Source organism: Centruroides vittatus, unplaced genomic scaffold, assembly GCF_030686945.1.
Source record: "Centruroides vittatus isolate TY-2023 unplaced genomic scaffold, ASM3068694v2 scaffold_861, whole genome shotgun sequence".
Taxonomy (NCBI): Eukaryota; Metazoa; Arthropoda; class Arachnida; order Scorpiones; family Buthidae; genus Centruroides; species Centruroides vittatus.
In genome coordinates, this window is record NW_027122718.1 from 8,679,052 (window position 1) to 8,700,758 (window position 21,707).

Below are 21,707 nucleotides of genomic sequence, written 5' to 3' on the forward strand. Positions count from 1 at the left end.
ATGTTAGTCCGGATGTGCTGTGTCCACGTTAAGCCTCTTCTCTTAGACCTTATAAATAAATGTCAATCCATCTCTGTAGGTTACTTTAGATTTAGCCCGTTTACAACAATGGCAAGTTCCTTGTGGTTTCTCTTTCTTTGTACACATTAACACATTCTAACCGAGAATATAATGTAAATATCTATAGTATAGACAAATATTATGCTTTATAGTAAGCTACGTTTTGACTACAATAAAAGGCAGAACGGATGAGAGGATGGTAATCCTCTTTATCGTGGATTTTATCAGTTCACCAACTACTTCTTAATCTATAGCATAAATTACAATGTATAATCTCTATATAAATAAATATATATTCTAGTTTTGACTGGTTAAAATGCGTAGATAAGTAGATAAAACATTGACGTGAAGGTAGTTTTTGTACGATTATCAATTCCACTTTTCAATTAGTCGTGATGTTATCAATAAATTGTCAGATTGAAGAGAAGAAAATCTAAATCTAGTCATTTACTCGATCCTTTCTGAATTATTGATCCAATTAAGAGAGAGGAAGCAAAATGGCGGACGTTTGGCTAGATTCGTCGTATTCTAGATGACTATCTCCCCCCGTTAAAGTTTGATAAATATAAAACTGTCTACGTATTCTGCATATTTCGAAAGATAAATGGTAGCGGTAGGTGCTTAGACTATACAGTGCACGTCGTGTGCGTGTTACTCTTATCTTAGCTATATCGTTCTGCACACGATATGCAACGATATAGGATGCACGTGGTCACTCTTAATCCATCTGCATATGATATCACGCGAGAAACCTATTGGTCGGTTAGCATTAGCCAAAAGCATAATGCATATGGACTTGCATACATTATCGGCGGCGGTGTTGAGCGAGGACCCTATTCTATACGGTTAAACGCAACTTGTCTTGGGAACCGTGTTTATAAGCTAGACGAGTTCATTAACCTTGACGACTTAGTGAATTTTTAATAAAGAAATTTAATATCAAAACGTCATTTAAGTAAATAATTTCGTGATTCATGACAAATAAAACACTTAATGACATTATAACCCACAGTAAGCATAATAACCAAACCGTAGAAAGTTTAACGATGGTCATAAATATATTCTGTCCGTTTTATATACATTATAATTCAAACGTCATATTAATATATAGTTTTAGAATAGAGATTTTTACGAGTTGTATTTACTCGGATTTCTTCCAGTTACGTTAATTTAATATTATTTCTGAATAAAAATCTGTTATAAATATTAAATATACATTGGTAAAGAAAGAAATATCACGAAAATATATCGAATAAATTGGCAATGATTGAAACATAGCGTTTTCAAACTAGACTATCTTTTTACTTACGCTACTTTGGAAAGTATGAATGATTCATTTTCATGCCTATATAAACACTAATAAAATAGTTTGCACGAAGAAATATCAATAAAAAATAAAGCTAAATTGATTTAATAATAGCTCTTTTACTTTAAAAATTTATTATACGCCTTATATCAATTTATATATTGATCTCTACTACTCCCTCGGATCTCAACTTTTTTTTTTTCCTCCTGTGTTCTACTCGTGCAATTTTCTCAACATCTAATTATTCCGAGAGATTCAAGAACCTTGAAAAAAGTGAATAAAAAAGGAAAAAGTACAGGAAAAAATCGACTACTTTCCTTTCTCAAACATTTTCCTGTCACTAATCATTTCATTACTGAAAACTTTTATTATTATTATTTTTTTATTCCAGTGAAAATGTTCAAATCTATGAAATTAAATGGTTTGCATGTCGCATTTCAATTTGGCTTTTGTTAATTTTAAACTTTTATTTTTGTTTTTTTAAGAATTTAATTTATAATTTTAATAAACGGGAAAAGTTTCTAGTCTTTGATATTTACACAAATCTTCATTTCTAAATTTATAAAAATTAAAATTTATTAATATATTCGATAGTTTTCTTCGCATTTCGTCTATAATTTTCGATAAATTCGAGTAGAAATCCAGCATAACTATGCAAATTTATAAATATAGACATTAGAAAATAAAGACGTCTCCATGTTTAACGACTTAGAAGCAATAAGAAAAACAAAGAAGAAGGAAAAAAAAAAAAAAAAATACATTACATACAGTACAAACATCCGGTCACTTAATATTCTACATATGCATTATTCACGCATTTGTGACTACAAGAATGGTAAGTTCGTAGCAAAGTATTTATTATTTTATTGTAATTTTAGTCAATTTTTCATAATGGCCGACTCGACTCGACAGTTAATCGACTGTCACACCATGCACACACACACAACTACTGTGAGAACGTGACGTCACGTAACAAGCGTAACTATTAGTAATCTAAATTTGAGTATAATTAACAGATGTCAGCTTGTAGAAGCCAGTTTCGTACATGGATCGTTTTAAATACTGCATTCTCCTAGGGATTCGATAATTAACTAAAATTTCAACTCTTCGGATGTTAAACGTATCGTGTACTGTACTTTATCACCTCGAAACGAGTTTTATTAAGAAATTCTTTAATTTTTTTCTTCCCCTTTCTTCTTATTCCTCTTTCTAAATTTATAGATGGGTTTTAATTGGATTCGAGAATTCTTACAGTATTTTGTTTTTTTTTTGTTTTTATTCTTAAATAATTCTTCAATTCTTAAAAAATAATCAGAAATAAATTTTTATTCATTCAAAAAATTAATAAATAAAGAAGAATCGTTTAATGTTCTTAATTGTTATTTACTTGTAATTAAAAGTATTTGGTAATTGTTGTTAGTTTAATGCTGCCTTCAGTATCTATTATTTGTAATTGCAGCTTACGTAACAAATTAAGATAAAATTTTAAGGATTTTTATTTTATTAATGTTTAGTTTTGAAATATTTTACGATTTTTAATACCATATTAGTGATTAATTTAGTTATGCAGGTTATTGTTAGTGAAGTTTTATATAAATACGCGTGAAAAATCAATGATAAATCCTTCGTTCCCTAAAGAGGTGAAGCTCATTATATGATATATTGCCATAAATAAATGTTTTGATGAAATTTTCGACATGTAAAAATGTTAATAATGGGGCAACACGCTAAAGGTACGGTGTGTACTAATGGTATTTTGTACAATCATCATTCTTACGTAAAAAGCGGAACTAGAAAATGTCAATATGAGTCGAGTTTTGGTTAGAATTAAATGACAGGATCATCAGTTAAAATTTACGAATTAGCTAAAATGCAAAGTCCATAATATGGCGTGTTTGTAGATAACTGGTAACGTATCGTGGCCATGGCCATGTTTGGACCGAGTTGCATTATTAATGAAGTGTACAGGGTGTACCTGGTTTATGAACGACCGTTACATTTCAGTGAGTTTCGACCATAGGGACCTGCCAATCTCTCGGCGATAGCCCGCAGGGTTTGGCAAAGTAATTTATCAGGGCCGGGGGCATTTATTTTCCATGTGGCACGCGAACTCCGTGCTAGGCATGTGTGTGCCGTCCTGATTACTAATAGGCTTATCTGTTCACTGTCCGGCAGCTTCAGGAAGGTTGAAATATTATTTCCGGTCACTTAGTAACGACGGATTTACATAGCCACTCGGGAAATTTGCTAGGTATACAGTACCTGTCTTCCCCGACCTTTGTCTGACTTATGTCATCGAAGTGGTTCACCTAGACGGGGATTTAGAGAAAGGTTTAAGCCGGATTAATTCCGCTAAGTTGTGTTGCAACTTACGCTTACACTCACCTCGTAATTCATATGCTAATTTATTTCAAAAAGCATACGTAAACTTCTAATTTCCACCAATGGTTACGCGCCTGTTAAAGGGTGTTACTAATGAGAATTTCCAAATGAATCCAAAAGTGTTCCTTCATACAAATCAAGCCAAATTTTAAATATAATTCATCAGATAGTTAAGCCGTTTTGCATAAATTTCAAACTCTACTCGGATAGAATAGCATATTAAGCAGTCATGAGGTTAAATAATTATGACGGACGTGTTGCAACGAGGAAGTTGTTCGTACAAGCTGTAGAAAAGTGTGATCGAATTATTTATTTTCGTCCACGAAAGATTTTACCCGAAGATGATCCAACTAGCTTTAAACGATCGTATAAGTTACGAGAATAATTGCAGCCGAGGATTAAGAACGACTGTCTAAACAACTCGCCGAGCACCCCTGCAGTATAATATTTTACAACCCATTAGAATGATAGATGGACGTAACCCGTGTGTATATCCTCCTTGCAGCCATATTATGATCCAGACTGTGTGTATACGTGTATCAACTTGCGTTAAGTAGTGCAGGAGTAAAACCGTTATCGGTTCGGTTTCAATTCCTCTAATGGATTTTCCTCCCTCCTTTCTGTACAGCTGAATATTATCATTCCGGCTGTTTGGCAATCGCTGTTATTGATCGTTCAATAATAATAATCATAATAATAATAAAGGGAATATAATTTTTTTTTTCCTTTCTTTCTTCTATCGGTTACTGTACCGAGTAATTAGACGACTTAGTCACAATGCAACCAGTCGCATCAATTGTGACGTTACCGCTTTCTTTCACCAATTAAATAATATTTCCGTGAAGCTGTTTGCCACCCCCTCTTGTCGATAACGATATGTCTCGCATGAGTTGGTTGCAGACTCAATCGATGCTGTGTTATCATTGTTGTTGAATTGCATGAGTTATGTTCCAGTGGGTAGTGGGTGGGGCAAGGCCGTGTTATAGCAGGTTGGACTCGTTAAGTAATGACTGTTTGTTGGCCTTGGTAATTCGAGGATCGCTTGTTTGATTATACCAAAGAGAAAGGATCAGATTTCAGTGTTAATGGACAAGTATCGGTTATTGTTTATTTTCAAAATAAAAAAATACGGACAGAAATGGCTCTATTTCATTGACGGATTCTTGCCATTTTCTTGGACGAGATTCTTTGTAAAGGAACTAGAGGATCCTTATAAAAGACTCTTGTAGAAAATTGAATTTTGTTAGGATTATTCCTCTACTAGAACGTAGTTCGTGATGAAATTCATACGAAACTTTCTTCCTCTTTTTACTGCATACTTCGGATACTTTATAAAGTCCTATCATTCTCGTACTCTATTACTCGAAGCTAATCTAAAACTCTAGAATGGTTGCCCTTGGGCATTGTAAGTCGGTAGAACGCCATCTACATGCAAATCCGCGAATTACTACAGCAATTTTTTCCACATCTCAGATCTGTCACCTCGACTCTATTTATTTGGTGACTCGTTTTGTGGCTGTGAGAACGACCGAATCTGCTACGACGAGGTGCGTGGGAAGTCAACCGCTGTACCAAGATTTTTTTTTTTTTTTTACAAATTCCAATCTTTAATTACACGTCTTACGTACAAAAATCGCATGTCTACATTTTTGTATACCTTCGAGTTATTATAAATCTTTTCAAATTGTTTGAATTTATATGAAGAGTAGTCAAGTAAAGTATTTGTCTGCCTGCTTTAGATCATTAAGTTACTTCTACGAGTGCAAATGTGTTTATTGGAATCGGATAAGAATTTTAAAATCTGTTTCCAGCAAAACAAAACACGTTCACGTTTATGTTTTTGAGATTAATCTCTTCTTTTTGTTGAATTAACTTTTGTGAAAAAGGATTGAATTTTTGTAATGAAAAAAAAAATAATAATAAATAAATGAATAAAAATTTATGTAACATCTTTTGCTTAAATTTCCATATCCAGAATATTTTATCCAGAAAATCATTTCTGACATTTCAAAAATCGATAAAAATCGAATAATCTCGTTATAAATATTGTATACTACGTTCCTTATATGCAGCATTTTTATTTATTTATTTAAATTAAATAATATAAAAGTCTGTGTATTAATTAAAAACTATAAAATTACGAATATTTCGTAGAAAATCTTCAATTTTTAAGAGTAATTTATGTTAAAATCTTATAACATTACTGTAAAAAGTAATTTTCCTGATTAAATTTCTAGTCTAATTATAATGACAATTAGAAAGTATTAAATTTACTCGAAACAAAATTAAATTATTTATTAATTTAAATATGATTTAAATATAATAAGTATGGAAAAATTTAATAAATCTCGCTAAACAAATTTACTCTCTTTTTTTTCGATCATTTATTTCTAATTTTAACATTAATTACGATGGATATAAAGCAAACATTTCTTAGATACTTAGAAACATTTATATATATATATAATTAATGAAATATTTTTATATATTAATGTAGAAACAGTTAAAAGTATTCTTTTTTTTCCTTAGTTTTTAAAAGATTTCTCTTAAGTAATGAATTTTAAAAAAAACCTTTCTTTTATAATGATTATAGACAGTTTATACAGTGAAAACCGGTCCGGTTTGGCAGGTTTTTTCCGTTTTAAACAGGTTTTTTCTCACAGGCAGCGATTTTCTGTGTTAAAAACGTTAAAACGTTTTATTTTTAACACAGAAAATCGCTGCCTTATGAAGAATTTTTTCCCATTTAGGCAGGTTTTACTGTATAATATATTAAATATTAAAATTAGAATATAAGTAATGTGTATAAAAGTTAAAGTAGAAAAACATTGGTTTAGATAAGTATGAGTTTTGAATATAAATTTCATTATTTAAATATTTAATTAATTACCAAATGCTACTACATTTCTCTAAAGGGTGGAAACAAAAAAAAATTAAATTTATTAATTATTTAATAAGTGAATTTATATTATATGAAAGATTTTTATCGCCTGCAATTCTACTTAGTTTTAATAAATACATATACAGTAGTATAGGCCTATAATATATTATCCTTCTTATTTATAATAATTAGATTGACGACTGTTGAAGATTATCATGTGAATAAAATCAAAAATATTAAATTTTATTTATTTTTTTTTTCTCAAATATTTTCCTTTTAAGATTATTCTATAGAGATTCAAAATTTAATATTGTTATTACAGAATTTGTTATTATAATAATACTTAAGGCTCGTTTAATATTTGAATATCTAAAATTTAATGAATATTAAACGCAATTCGTATTAACAAATTAGACTGATCTTAATCTATTAAGTTAAAGATAATTATTTTAAAGGTCATTAATGAGAAATATTTGCCATTAATGGATTTTGAGTTAATAGCCTAATTAGTGATTTTAGATCCTTATTTAGGATTAACAATTTAGACTTAGTTTAACGAGCTTTAAGGCTGTTAAAATAAATGACAATAGAAATTCAGGATATGTTATTAAACATTTGAAAATTAGTAAAGTTGGAAAGTTAATATACAACAATTCCTTTTTTTAAAAGTGATTTTTAAACTTGCAATATTGTCAATATTTTCTGAAGATGTTTATCAATTTCATTGACTATTTGTGGTTAGAAAACAGAAATGTTCTTGTATATAAATGAAAAAGTTTACAATTCACAGCGACGTGTGTATGGTTTTAAGGTATTATTAAAAGGTCATTCTGAATTATACGAATCTTAGTTTGAATAAATGTGTGATTTATATAATTTATTAACAAAAAAATTAGCTTTCTGAACTGTAAAAATCATATTATATGAGAATTACGTGAATAGAGGCGTAGTTTTTAAATAAAGAATGAAATATAGACTACATCAAGAAGGACGTGTGTTTGGATTCAAAAGCCAAACACATACTTTATAACAGGAATCATTGTTTGAGTAAAAGTACAACTTATTTATATATATATATATTTAGACGTCTTATTTAAAAAAAAAACAAGGAAAAATATTGTTTATACAGACTACTAAACAGGGTGCTTTTTTTATATAAGTTATGTATCAAGCACAAGTAGTAATAGTGTAGAGCAAATAAGCTCTCGACATAAAGCTTTCTTCGTTGTTCTTTGCTCAGTTTATCCAAGACAGATTCAGATTTATTATGTCCTATATAGATCTGCAATCTATATTTATATATAATAAACGCATTCTGAGGAGTACTCGTTCAAAGAAGAAATGGCATACGTGCAGACGTATTTACGACATCCCGCTCGATCGTAAATTACGACAGCTCGTTGTTAATTGCGTGGGCGTAACTCTTGTCTTCGTAATCCCGTCACGTTTCGAGTTAGAACTGATAATAATTTTTTTTTTTTCCCCCTCTCTCTTGGCTGGAATTTTGCTTATACGAAAGTGGACTCTACACTTGTTACAGGATCGATATTCACTGCGCTGACAGCTGACCTGCTGACTGGGCACGGTTTATTTTAGAGTTCACACCAACTAATCGATACGAAAGACTTCCACTGACTACTACTACTAGTTGGACGTTTTAATTCTCGTGAGCAACGTCGAAGTCGATGCACGATTGAGACGTCATCCATCGTTAGAAGAGGGTTGATTTCCCCACTCACTACTTACCATATCTGGTGTTTGCGGGTGGTAGAGTTGCCGATATCCCGTGATTCTCCACGCCAACAAAATATGTCATTTGTATGCCGGTACCGGTACCGCTCTTCCAATTTTCTCTGGTCGACAGTCAGGTGTGTTCAGGCGTTTAATGGAGTCCACCTCCTACCGAGTATCGCGTTTGCCGTTTGCTGCATTAATACAGATTCGGTTTGACCTTGCATAGACCAAGAACTCGTTGGCTATTTGCTAAAACTCAAAATTAATTACAAAGTGCTTTAACCGTGAAGAAATAAGATGATGATGAAAAAAAGAAGATTATCCGCTTTGTAGAAGAGCCTTATTATTGCATACAGTAGCACTGCGTGTGTATGTGTGTGTGTGTGTGTTCTCTAGGAGACTCCCTCTCTTCATTTCTCTTCTTTCTGCCTTTTTTCTATCCTTCCTGCTTGACTTTTTCAACCGCTCAATCTCATTTTGTAAATTAAATCTCTGTTGACGTGTTTAATTTTACACTTACCCAAAACTGCATCGCTGTTTTAGTAAGGATATTCTCTCAAGTATAACATCGGCTAATATAATTTATCTACGTGGGGGAGAGTTAAAAAGAAGGGAAAAAAAGGATTACCATCTGCCTCCAAACTGTATAGTTAATTTTTCTTTAGTGATAAACTTTCACAGAATTTTTTAGATATTTCTTTCTTTTTTTTTTCAAGAATGCATTTCACAACAGGGCGATTATCATTCTTGGTTCGAACCATTGCCCCATTTTGCGAGTCCATCTGTATTCGGGATGTAGCCTTATGACGTGTCATTGTGTGACACGCGCCGTTTACTCGTTGCTATGGCAATACGCGTGCTGTTGACTCGGCTATTTATCAGCCAACGACGACCGACCCGATAACGCTAGCAGTTGTGTTCATATCGGTGCTGCGGGCAACGTGAGGTGCATGGCGACAAATAAATTCCTACCTCTGCTAGATGCTAGCTAAGTCTTCCACTTGGGAAAATTCCCCGAGTTAAGGGAAGATTTCCCGGCGGACTTCATATCTAATAAATAATACATGGGTGCACAAGGGACAAGTATCCATCATGCAGATAACAAGTCGTGTAGAGCATTCGACCCCAAAACATTTGCTTCTCTTGTTATGTACAAGTGCTAATTCGTAGATTAAATTGTTATTTTGCACTCATACATTTTCCCCTCTCAGAAGAATTTAATCGCTAGACGTATTAATTCGATTATCCGGGGATGTTTTTAGGATTTTTCTCTCGTATTTTAAGTAACATAACTATACATTTATTGTATAGGAGGGAATACTATTTTATTTCTAACACATCTTAATCAAAAGAAATGACTTCTATACAGGCTTCTATTAACTATGTCATGCGGGAAGAAGAATTAGATTGACGAAGTATTGACAACGTATTGCGATACTTCGAACGAGTTTCCGTCCTATAGATTTAATCAGATTTGTTTTGGCAAACAAAGCTACACAAGATGCACAATACTTGGTTGTTAGCCCAACTTTCCAAAACTTTTCTATCAATGTTTGTACGGCGCTTAATTATAAAGGAGTAGATTTGATTTCATTAGGTTGCTTTAGTGTAAACTGGTTGCTTTGTTTCTCGTACCCCTCCGTCAATTTATTCCAAATTAAACTTAATAATGTTTCTCTACCAGTGAAGCAAACTAATAGGAACCGACAAAACTTTTACACTTGTAAAAAATCTCTCTTTATTCGAGTGGTCCATAATGGTTCTGTTTTTATTTCCCTTTAACTATATCACTGATTCCGATAAGATAAGAGAAAAAAGTTTGTAGAAGAGTGCAGTTCTGATACATAAGGAAAAAAAGGGGTATAATTAAAGAGTAATGGGAACAAACATCAATCCTTTTGAAAATCATTCTTTGTGCTCGTAAAGTGTAGCGAGGATTAATTCTCTTTCGGGTTTTAAACAAGATTCCAAAAAGTAAACTAGCAGCTGTCTTAATGAGTCGAAAGCAAATGGATGCATTAAAAGTCCGACTTCTCAATACTCGTTCAAACTCTAAAAATGTACGACACACAACGTCCGACTTTCTTCCTCCAACGTAATTATATTTGTTACTAAAGTAGTACTGTACGTCTGCATTCGATCGTGTTGTTTGAACTATCCGTCTGCTTACAACCAACACGACTTGTATTACAACTTTCTCGACTACATAACCAATCAATGATTTATCCTCTCTTTTTTTTCTGCTATTTAAACTGACAATTTTTAGTAAACATATTTACATTTATCATTTGATGAAAATTAACCTCGTTATATGTTCGACAGTTTTCTTCTTCTTTTTCCCCCTTCTTCTTTACCGAGTTTAAATATCTGTTGTTAAATAAATAAATCTTTTTTAATTATTTTAGTGACGGTTTTTAATTTATTTAACGGAAAGTAAGAAGAGTATGCTTCTTAATTAGTCGCTTGACGACACAATTCAGAAAAGGGAATGCTCTTCTCCATTAAAGTTGCAATGAAGACTAAACAAACAAAGCGTTTTGTGTCAATCTTCCAACAGAATCCATCCATTCTGTTAAATTCTAGAATGGAATTTAATTAATGAGTACGATAACACTGTCACTTATGTCACGTTAGAAACGAATCGCGACTGTTCACTCGCTATCTTTGATTTATACAGATTTTTTTCTCCTTTAATACTATTAAGTGCCTAATATTGCGGATCCTACAAAGAATTTTACTGGTAAACAAATTGTTCTTATACAAGTTTAATTGGTACGTTACTTACGTCTTAATCTTACAAGCGACAAGCGAACATTTTCTTATTTAATTGAGTTTTATACCGAAAATCCGATTTACTAGATTATTTTCTATTATTTAACTTGTAGCAAAAATTATTCTAAGTAATTTACTTCAGATTTATACTAATTTAATACTATAAAATTTATATTATAGAATATATTTAATGCTATTAACCTAAGCTTCTTTTATTTCATTTCTTTACTTTTATTAATTAAATTGCTAAAATTAATTTCGTATTTTTAAAATTTCATCTTACAGACTGAGAATTATTATTAGTTATATTTTAGTACTGTATTAATCTTGGAGTATCTGTTAGTAGGCTGTTAAGTAATGTAATAGCAGTTTATACCTAGATATTATCCGGATCTAAACTATACATTTAGTTATATTTAGTATATATTTATATACTTAGTGCATATTTAGGATCTAGAGTTGTTCACAAGCATTCCGTATACGAATAAGCATGAATGGAATGTTAGTACATCTACGTAGCTAGATATTAAACATTGACTAGCACTTCTCATTTAGGTATGAAGGAAGCATCTCGTGTAAAATAACATGGAAATAAAAGAAACACGTTAAAGTATGATTATCAACTGAAAATCCTCATAACAATTTCTATTACACTACAGAAATTAAATTGAGAAGGGTTGAAGAAAGTCGACTACCTTATTGTTATTTCCCCGAATTTAAATATAGAATAGGCTCTATATTTAATACTGTAAAATAGATTTCTACTGTTTAGAATCTAGTAGCAATTCTTTCCAATTAAAACTACTTTTAATATTACTAAAACTACGTACGAACTAGTGGATAATACAACGAATTTTTAGATCTTTTGATAAAAATAATTAATATATTCTATAGTCCTATTAAATAGAACTAATTTAGGAGCAGCATCAATTATAAATAGGATAACTTGAGAGATAATAAACTATATCGTTTATACCTTAAATTGACTTTTGCCATTGAAGTTATTCCTAAAATAATATGACCACCGAAAGAAAAAAAAAAATTCTAGTTAATTCAATATCGAATATTTCGAAGTCATTAACATTCCCCAACAAACAAAATCATCTCATTTGCCTGCTTACTGTTATAGATATTTCATAATATCAATTAATTTTTATAGTCAAAGGGAGGAATCTCCGAGTATCAAAAGGGGGAAAAAACAGTGAAGAAAGAAATAGAAGAGTTACTTTTTCCAAGAGATTATTTTCCGTCAAAATTTTAATTTATGACTCGCTACAATATTTTTAATTGAATTTTTATTTAATTCAAATTAAAAGCCTAAATTAATGATTGTAAAAAACGTGCGAATTATCTAAAATATCGTCTATTTTTCCCCCCTTCTTCTTCAAAGTTTCTTCTTAGTTACGAAGGTTATTTACGCTAAGTGTGTAGAAAATTTTCTTATTTATTTTATAAGATTATTTATGACATTGAGCCGAAGATACCTGGTCATCAGTGTAACAAGCTTATCTAAGTTTAATTACGCTCATTAACTTGTTTAGATGAAAAACTAGAAAATTATCTCGAAAGTATTACGATGCAGGGCAGAAGACTGATACTTATATTTAGCCGAAAATTTTCCTTTGCCTTACTTAAATTAAGGTATATTTTCTTTTACGTAAAACGTCAAATTATTATCTTTAATTAATTAACTTGTTTTTGTTTATATTATGCTTTATGATGTACTGTACTTCAAAGAGATCCGAGTCCTTTTTATTTTAGTATAACTTTACTTAAATTTAACGCCACTTGTGTGGATCCTGATTTAGTGGCTACACACCACACGTTTAATCAGTAACCTATTTATTTATTTTTATTTATTTTCTAATACAGACAATACAAATAATACTTTCTGGTGGAACAATTATCTTTGATGTGGAGGTGGTTTACTTCCAAAATTCGGGAAGAAGTTTTGTTTTTCTAATGGCGATACAAAACGTTCAATAATAATGTTTCATCGTGGTTGGGATGAGTCTAAAGGAAATTTTAACGGAAATTTATCGACGGATGTTCCGTGTACACACTTTCCTTTTGTTATACAAGTTAATAAAGTTCGAAATTAAAGTTGGAAAATATTGGACTTTATAAGAAATTTATACTCGTTTGCAGTATTATAAGTTTATTGTTTTTAATATTTTAACTTTTAAAATTTATTTACAACATTATAAATCAGTTATACATTTATTTAAACGTTATAGATGAGGCTAAATACTAGTGTAAAATTAGTAGATCTTACGGAAGATTATTGAATTTTTTAATATTTTCCATAAAGTTTAGTATAAGATTTATGATTATTTTTAAATTAAAACACATTTTTGAAGAATAAAATTTAGTTATATGTGATATTTCCAACTTTATTTTATTTTAAATATAAAATTTATCTAACTTTTATTCTATAGTATTATATTCCTCATTAGAGAATGAGCCATCACTCTATGGAAACTGTGCGACAAGCTATACATTACAAATTATAGGTTAAAATCTATATAAGACATAACACTTTAGGATAATTGAATTTGATGGAATATATTATAATTAATACTATAATCGCCAAGCAACTGCAATAAGTTTCAATAATTAAATGTCTGCACTTCTGTACGGAAGAGGTTTATGTGTTTTATGGCAAGTAATACGAAATGACACCATAAAATTTTATTTATATTAATAAAATATATAAAAAAGTATATATATATATATAATCTCCAGAGTAGATATTTCATAAATGGAATATAGAAAAGTATATACATTTTTTTTTTTTAGACCTGGGTTCATTTCAGTCTGTAAAGTAATATTGCGGCTTAAAGATACAGTTGAGTGGATCTCTCCCAAGGGATTGCGACAGCTGGAAGGAGTGGTCCGAGTCAAAGTTGAGATCGCTGTTACTGTAAATTGCCCATAAGAAGACACGAAGTTTCCAAGCCAAGATGTATGATCGGTAGTAAGAGTTCTGTACGTAACCGAGTCTCGACCACAGTTTTGTCGTCACTCCTAATGGATGTAAAAGTGCAAACTTGGATGGAAGAAAATCTCGAATGGTGACGATCCTAACAAGAAAATGTAAAATATTGCAGTGACTTTATACAGTATGAACTGTCATTGGTGTAGCATAGAAATCACTGTAATATTTTTAGCATTTTTTTTTTTCCCCCTCTCTCTAAGTTACAGTTGTTTTCGATCTTCTTTATCTGTTCAGTATGACTTTTGACACACTCGTTTAAGATTTCCATTTATACATTATTCCATATTTGTATCGTATGAATTGCTAAAAGGATTTCATGTTTATATTTCTCTTTATTTGCATCATACGATACGTTTAGGATTTCCATGTTTACGTTTCTCCTTATTTACATCGTACGACTTTTCGTGCACTCTTAATTTCTTATATTTGAATCGTATGATCCGTATGATTATACTTATCTTTACTCGCATCGAGTGACTTTTCGCATCTTTTTAAATTTTCTCATTGAATTCTCCACGTTTGCACGCTAACACCAGTTTAGCTTTCGTCTTATTTGCATCGTATGACCTCTGATAGCTCGTTTACAGTTTCATTTTTATAGTATATTTCGTATGACCTCTGGTACGTCTCTCTTTCGAATTTCCCATTTAAATTCTACTGCACATTAGCATGGTATGATTATTGACACGTGTTCGTTTCGGGTTTTCTGCATGTAACGAAGCAGCGCTTAGAAAAGTGTAAAGTGTAGAGGAAAGGTTAACTAGGCTATGTCCCCTGGCTAATTAAGCGTAATGGAACACAGTGCACTAATTACAGAATAATGACTGTTGTGACCACATACTGTTAACTAAAGGTAAAATGTTTCATTTCCTTTTCTAGATCATTCGCAGCGTAGATTTTGCCGTCCTAACACCTTCCAGCCAGTTTATACACGGTAAGTACTAGATAATTACACTTGATGAAGAAAAGTTTCTTAACTTGACACAAATAAACAAATAAATAAATAAAAATTCTTCTATTAAATTTAATTCAGTGTAGTGGGGGGGGTAAAAAAATCGAAATATTTCTCACGTCATAAATTTAATTAATTTAATATTTTTCGTTTATTTATTTTATTTTATTTTTTTATAAAAGAAATTGTGTGTGTGTTTTTTTTATTCTTATTGGAATTTTAATTCTATTTAAGACTAATACCGAATTTTTTTTTCTTACTTTATTTTGTGTTTTTTAAACAAATTACATTTTAAACTATTTAGATAGAAATTTAATTCGATTTCATATAAATTTTTGATAAAGAATTTTCTATTTTATTTTCCTTTTTAAAAAAAAAATACACAAAAATGTATGCAAAAAAAAGGTAATATTTAATTAAAAATAGAAAGAAGAATAAATTATATTAATTAATATTTATATTTTGTTTTCTTACTCGTTTAATTTAATTGGTATATTTTTCTATATTTTATTGAGGAATTTTCGGATACAATTTTTATTTTTCAATTTATATATTCTAAGAAATTTATTGTGAAATCCGAGTATTACTTCTCTCAACTCTTTTACAAAAGAGTTGTTCTCTCCTTGTACAAGATGCATTCTACAATGAGAGAAACTCTATGTATAGTGTAAGTTACTGTTTTCTTTATAAAAAAAAAAGAGGGGGAAAAAATGCTGTAAACATCGATTTTTTTTAAAGAAAAGAATTGCTATTAACAGTTAAACATTTATTTTATTTTATTTTTTTATAAAATTTTGTTAAAGTTGAAACGATAAAGTTTTAATACATCGCAGGGAAAAAAAACTTATTTTATTCCTATGAAGTTTTATAGACCATCTTAGAAAATATTGAACGCGATTCTTTATTGATTCTTTAAAAAAATAAATAAATAAAGTATATATATATATATATACAGCTTGTATCAATATAAAGGGAAGATTATTTAACTTTTTGATGATATATTCTTGATGTGTTTAATTGTTTTAACCTTTTGTTTTTAATATTTTAATTATTTTTTGTGATATTTTTTAGTGATTTTGATCTTTAGTCTGTGGTGTTTTCAGTGATTTTTACATTGTATTTTTTTTATTTTTTTTTTTAGTGGTGATATGAGAAAGATGCTCCATCTTCAGTAATAAGAGCATGGCACCCGTTCATTATCATCGCATTTGGTTTCGTTTGCAGCTCTTCGCATCATTTCTAATTCTTCTACATTGGGGGTTGATTAGAACTTCTCCCCCAATTCGGACTATCACAGGAGGTAAATATTACCGTTTTTTTTTAATGTTTATTTTACTATATAATAACTATTAAACATAGAAAAATCTATAAAAATATCTTGGTGGAGTGCGAAAGACGAGTTGTGTATACAACTAAATTAGCTAAATTTAATAATACAATTTAATTTAGGTTAATTTACGTGAGCTTGTTAAAGAGGAAAACATTAATTTGTTTAATGGAATTTTATTTTACGGCGTGAAAACATTGACAAATAATAAATAAAGATGTTGATAAATAATGGTTAAATTATTATTATTTTTTTTTTAAATAAATAAATAAATCAAAGTATAACATATAACTTTTATATATAAGTATTGGACTAGAGTATATAAACGAAACGGTAAAATTGCAATAAAAACAATATTTCATCTACTCTTTAACGTCAAAATACTGTGCTAATATGTCAGAAAGACAAGACATATTATAGTATTTTGGACAGTTAGACGTAAAATTATAAAAAATTGACTGGATTCCAATGATCGAAGGAATACTCCAGATAAGAGTCCTATCTGTCAACTTCCTGATAGCGAGACAAAATCCAAAAATACCAAAGAGTTTATCATCAAAATAAAAAAGAAAAAAATAGATAATTTTCTTCCATTTTGAGTATTCATGCAATGATTAACTTTATCTAAAGTGGAGCATAAAATATTCCTTCATAAATTCATCTCCCTCTCCCTCTCTCTCTCTCTCTCTCTCTCTATTCAATAGTTTAAGTCTCATTGATTGTTTCTAAAAAGTTTAACTCTTATATTTAAAATATATATAAAAAAATAGCATTTTTTTACATTAATTTAATTAGCTAATTAGTTAAATGTAATAAAATAAAGCCAACAAAATAAGAAGTTTCATTTGGTCAATTTTAATTAGCATAAATTATTTTTTTTTAATAATTAAGTGATGATAATAAAGTAATTAATTTATTATAATATGGATTCATACTTAGATTTTTTTTTTAAATTTAGATAATAGTTAATTTAATAAGGATTTCAATTGATACAGTTTAAAAATATTTACATTTTTATAATAATTTTAATATTTGTTATTCCAATATCTTAATTAATTTGTTTTATATTTATTTATTTATTCATATAAAATATATATTTAATAACTAATATAATGTAGTTAACGTCTGAATGTCTGCTCGTAACTTATGAATATAACTTAATGAAATTAAAAACTCAACTAAGAAAATGTTAATTGTGAAAACATCGGTTATAAATAATTATAATTAAAGTTAATTTTGTATAATATTATATTATTAAAATATTATTTTGAATTTTGACTTTACGAGAAGCAAAAAATGATGATAAATGTTCTCAATTTTTAATCTTTTTCGTTCGAAAGTTGTTGGATGTTATCACTTTCTCTTCATTGTATCCCATTTTCTAATAATTGTCTAGAGATAAAATTATTTATTACAGGAAATAAAACTAATTTATACATTAAATATAACTACTTTAAGCGTTATTCTTGGTTTAGAAAATGGTTTTAAGGGAAGATTTTTCGATAGTTACGTTTTAAAAATGTTAATAAACTTGACTGGATACGAAGTTATTTACTTTTCAGAAATGATCTTTAGTAGTAAAATATTAAGAGATTATCAGATAAAATTATATTGATAACTTTTGTTAATGATATAGTAACGGCAAAAGTTATCTACGGTAGAATTGGGAATTAATTTTACTTGTAAGTGGTGACTAAATCTGACTGCTAACTGCTGAGAGTGTGATAAATTACTTAAAGATACATTCTGGATAATAGTGATTAAGATCAAACGTTATTGTGCGTTTTGTAATTATCTTCAATGATTTCTCTTGCTACAATATAAATATTTAATACAAAAATAAGAATTTATAGTACTTTAAAAATGGAAACTCTTTACTCTAATTTTAACATAATTATAAGGATGAAAAAATAAGAGAAGATTGAGAATTTTTTTTTTCTTCTTTGAAATTATAAATGTAGAAAATAGCTGGAAAAGTTGTTGCTGGTCTTTCCCGGTATTATTTATTTGTTTTCATCCTTAATAATTGCTACTATTACCTTTATAAGTCTTCAGATTGGTTCGGGAGATATTGAGGGAATGGGTTCATATTTCCTGAATTAATGGTTGGATTTTCCTGAAAATTTCTAGAAACATTTCCATTTAATACACAAATTTTCCTGCAAAATTTCAAGGATTTTCGACTAAAGGTACAGGAGTTATTAAGCTTGAAAGTGGATGAAAAAATTGTGCTCTCCACACACACTAAATCCATATATATACAGAAAAAAACCCCGACTTTCTTTTTTCATTTCTCAACGTTTCAAGATCCTCTGAGTCCAAAAATATAAAAACCTTGGAAGGTCATTTTTGACCGATCGCTATACCTTTTTCTCTGTTATATAAAGTAATATTGGAATTTGTATAATCTGTTTGCTAGAAGTTTTTCATAATTATTAATTTAACTTGTCAAACACAGCGTAAAGATGCGATGTATTTAGAATAGGATTCGCGAGCTACTGGATGGGAGATACAATAATATTTTAATGTATAATAAACCTATTTGTGTGGATAAGGGTTAGTTACTGCATTTATTTTCGTAATCCTTAGGTAAAAGTTTTCTGAAAATACAGTTACGAATCTAAATTGTGATTGATACAAAATATTTGTATCGATTTCTCTCCCCGTTTGCGCTATCTCTTATCGTTCCAACACATAGCAATTGATTTAGCCACAAACTAATCGCTCTTTCAGCTTATAATATCATCAAAAACTTATAATTGTGAATATATTATATAATAATTTCTAGATATGGACTATTAGCCTAAATACAAACACGTGCTTTTTTTTTATATTTAAGTGTTTAATAATAATTCCATCGTCTTAACTCATATATAATCATATATAAATCTTTAAGATATATTTTCGACAGTTTTGTAGGGTTACAAGGGGGAAAAATAGGGAATTTTCTCCTTATTTTATCGAGAGAATTGCAATGTTCTGAAGGATAAAACTCATCGATTCGACGACGATTCGGATATGAGAAAATACGTCCAATGAATACACAACTAACATTTTCCGAGTTTGATAAAAGTAACCTTTTATGGGACAAGGCTCATAACGTATTTCGACCAACACACTATTATAAAAACCATAGAATAGCAGTCAATTTAATGCGAAAGACCAACTTTTGCATTTTAAAGATCGCTCTGTTTGGAGTTAGAAAATCATCAAAAAAGTCCCATCGAGATTTTTATCTCATCAAGCATGACCAAATGGCTTTTCTAATAAAACACTAGAGTATATAGAATCTCGGTTTTCTTCGACATTTCTCTCAATGGTTTTATCGGAAATGCCCTGGCTCTTTCCGTAAGTATAACCATCTTCGGATATCTTCCAATAATTTAAATTGTTCCGGGTCATTTCTGATAAAATATTAAATTATTCTAAAAGAGAGAGAGAAAGGAGATTATAAAGATGTAAATTTTATAATCTTTCTCTCGATCAATCGGAATTTAGTTCGATTTCTAAGCACGATAATGCAAAGAAGTTTGCAGAAAATAACTCTTCTCTCTTTCTCCTCTTTTCGATTTTCTTCAACTAACGCTCTATTGATTAACAGTTGTAATAGTTGGAAATGTTTTTTGCCTCCGGTAAGAAGAAAATATTCGCTAAATATTCTTATTTGTACTACGATTTCTTCTCTAATATCTGAATTATTTCCATCCGATTCTTTCTGCATGTTGAAGAAATTTATAAGAACAATTTATAACTTCCATCGCTATCTTTTCCGGATGATGGAGAAGATTTTTCTCTAGGAATTTTGATTAAAAAAATGAATTTATTTTCGAGATGTCTATATTTAATAAATTTATATAATATCGAGTTAGAATTAACTTAATTTTGATAGAAAAATCGAAATACATTTAACAATTTATCAAACATTTTAAGGTTTATACGATTTTCTCCGTCTAAACTTTGCATTTTTCGATGGTTTTTTAAAAAATGTTCACTTTACTTTCTTTTTTTACGATGTAATCCTTACATTTCTAATTATTCTACTTACCTTTATTAAAATTTTTGATTTCTATCTACGTCTCGAATGAAAAGAACTTCTCCATCTTCGGGGAACAGTTTTTGTCTTTGGAGTTTGATTCGATGTAGAAAAGATATACACTTTTTCTACTCTTTTTTCTCAGAGAATATTTTATTTGCAAGAAGGAAGGACGAAGAAAATAATTATATATTAATGAGTAAAATGCTCGGTTGGTTTCGTTGAAAAAAGTGAGTGTAAAAAAGAATTTGTCTTCTTAATGCCTGGAGTAATTATCAGAGAATGAGATGTCCGAGTCTAATACTTGTTCCTTTTCCAGTCATTGCAGATAGACAGCTGTCTCGATGTGGAATAAAAGTTTGAAGTGCGGTATGTTGGCAGGAAAGGCTATTGTGTTGGCTGTCATTAAACGAAATCCCAGCCTAATTGGAAAATTCTCGGCACCGGTCAACAAAAGCATCCAAGAAAATGGTTTCTCTACTTGGACGTCGGGGTTTAACAGCATTAGAGAAGCTCCAACGGTCGGGTAGTAGCGGAACAAAGGAAAGAATCATATTCCATCTAATTATACGTGTTAGTGTGAAGTGGGCAAGAAAACTGGCGACGTTAATGGATGGGCGCGGACACTTCGCATCGATCTGGCCTCCTCACCTTCACATTAATCCTCCTCCTCCTCCTCTTCCTCCTCCAACTCCTCCGTTGTAAAAATATTCTCCCGTTTTATCGCTTAGTTTTTCTATACCCGTCCACGTGACTGCTTTCGACACGATCATTGTAATTAGTGGCCTCGCACCATCTGACAATGTGCGGTTGTAATAATGTAACAGCTTGTGTTTATTCTTGCACTGGAGCGGCTCTCCTGTTAATATGGACGTAGTGACTGGTCGGATGTGTTCTATTGATGTATCTGTCGGTGACTTTCCTTCTATCTAATGCCTTTCAATTATAGATTCTTCCGAAATTACTACGATCGAATCGTATCATAAACTTTTATTCCACAAACGATTTAACTTGTCAAATGTTTTTCCTTCCGAAATACTCGTCAAATTGTTCCCTAACGCTCCGAATTGTTTCTATTTTTCAAGTAACTAAAGACATCCGAAGTTACAAGTAATAATAATTGATGGAGTGCTCTGTACTAATTTGATGAAACTGATCTAAATCACCTCGTTCGGTGGTCTATTTGGTGCCCGTGAGACTAACATTGTTTGTCAGTTCGGCCTCCTGCAGGGAGTTTCAGCTTTGGAGATGTGCCAGGGTCC

At 30.2% G+C, this 21,707-nt stretch overlaps 1 long non-coding RNA gene across 1 annotated transcript in view; it reads left to right on the plus strand.

The window, feature by feature from the left end:
* Positions 1 to 14,237, plus strand: part of LOC136989964 (uncharacterized) — a 155,119-nt gene extending 140,882 nt beyond the window's left edge. The window contains exon 3 of the long non-coding RNA XR_010882982.1: positions 13,935 to 14,237. This is a non-coding gene — a long non-coding RNA (uncharacterized lncRNA). The remainder of the gene's footprint in view (positions 1 to 13,934) is intronic.
* Positions 14,238 to 21,707: the final 7,470 nt, after the last annotated feature.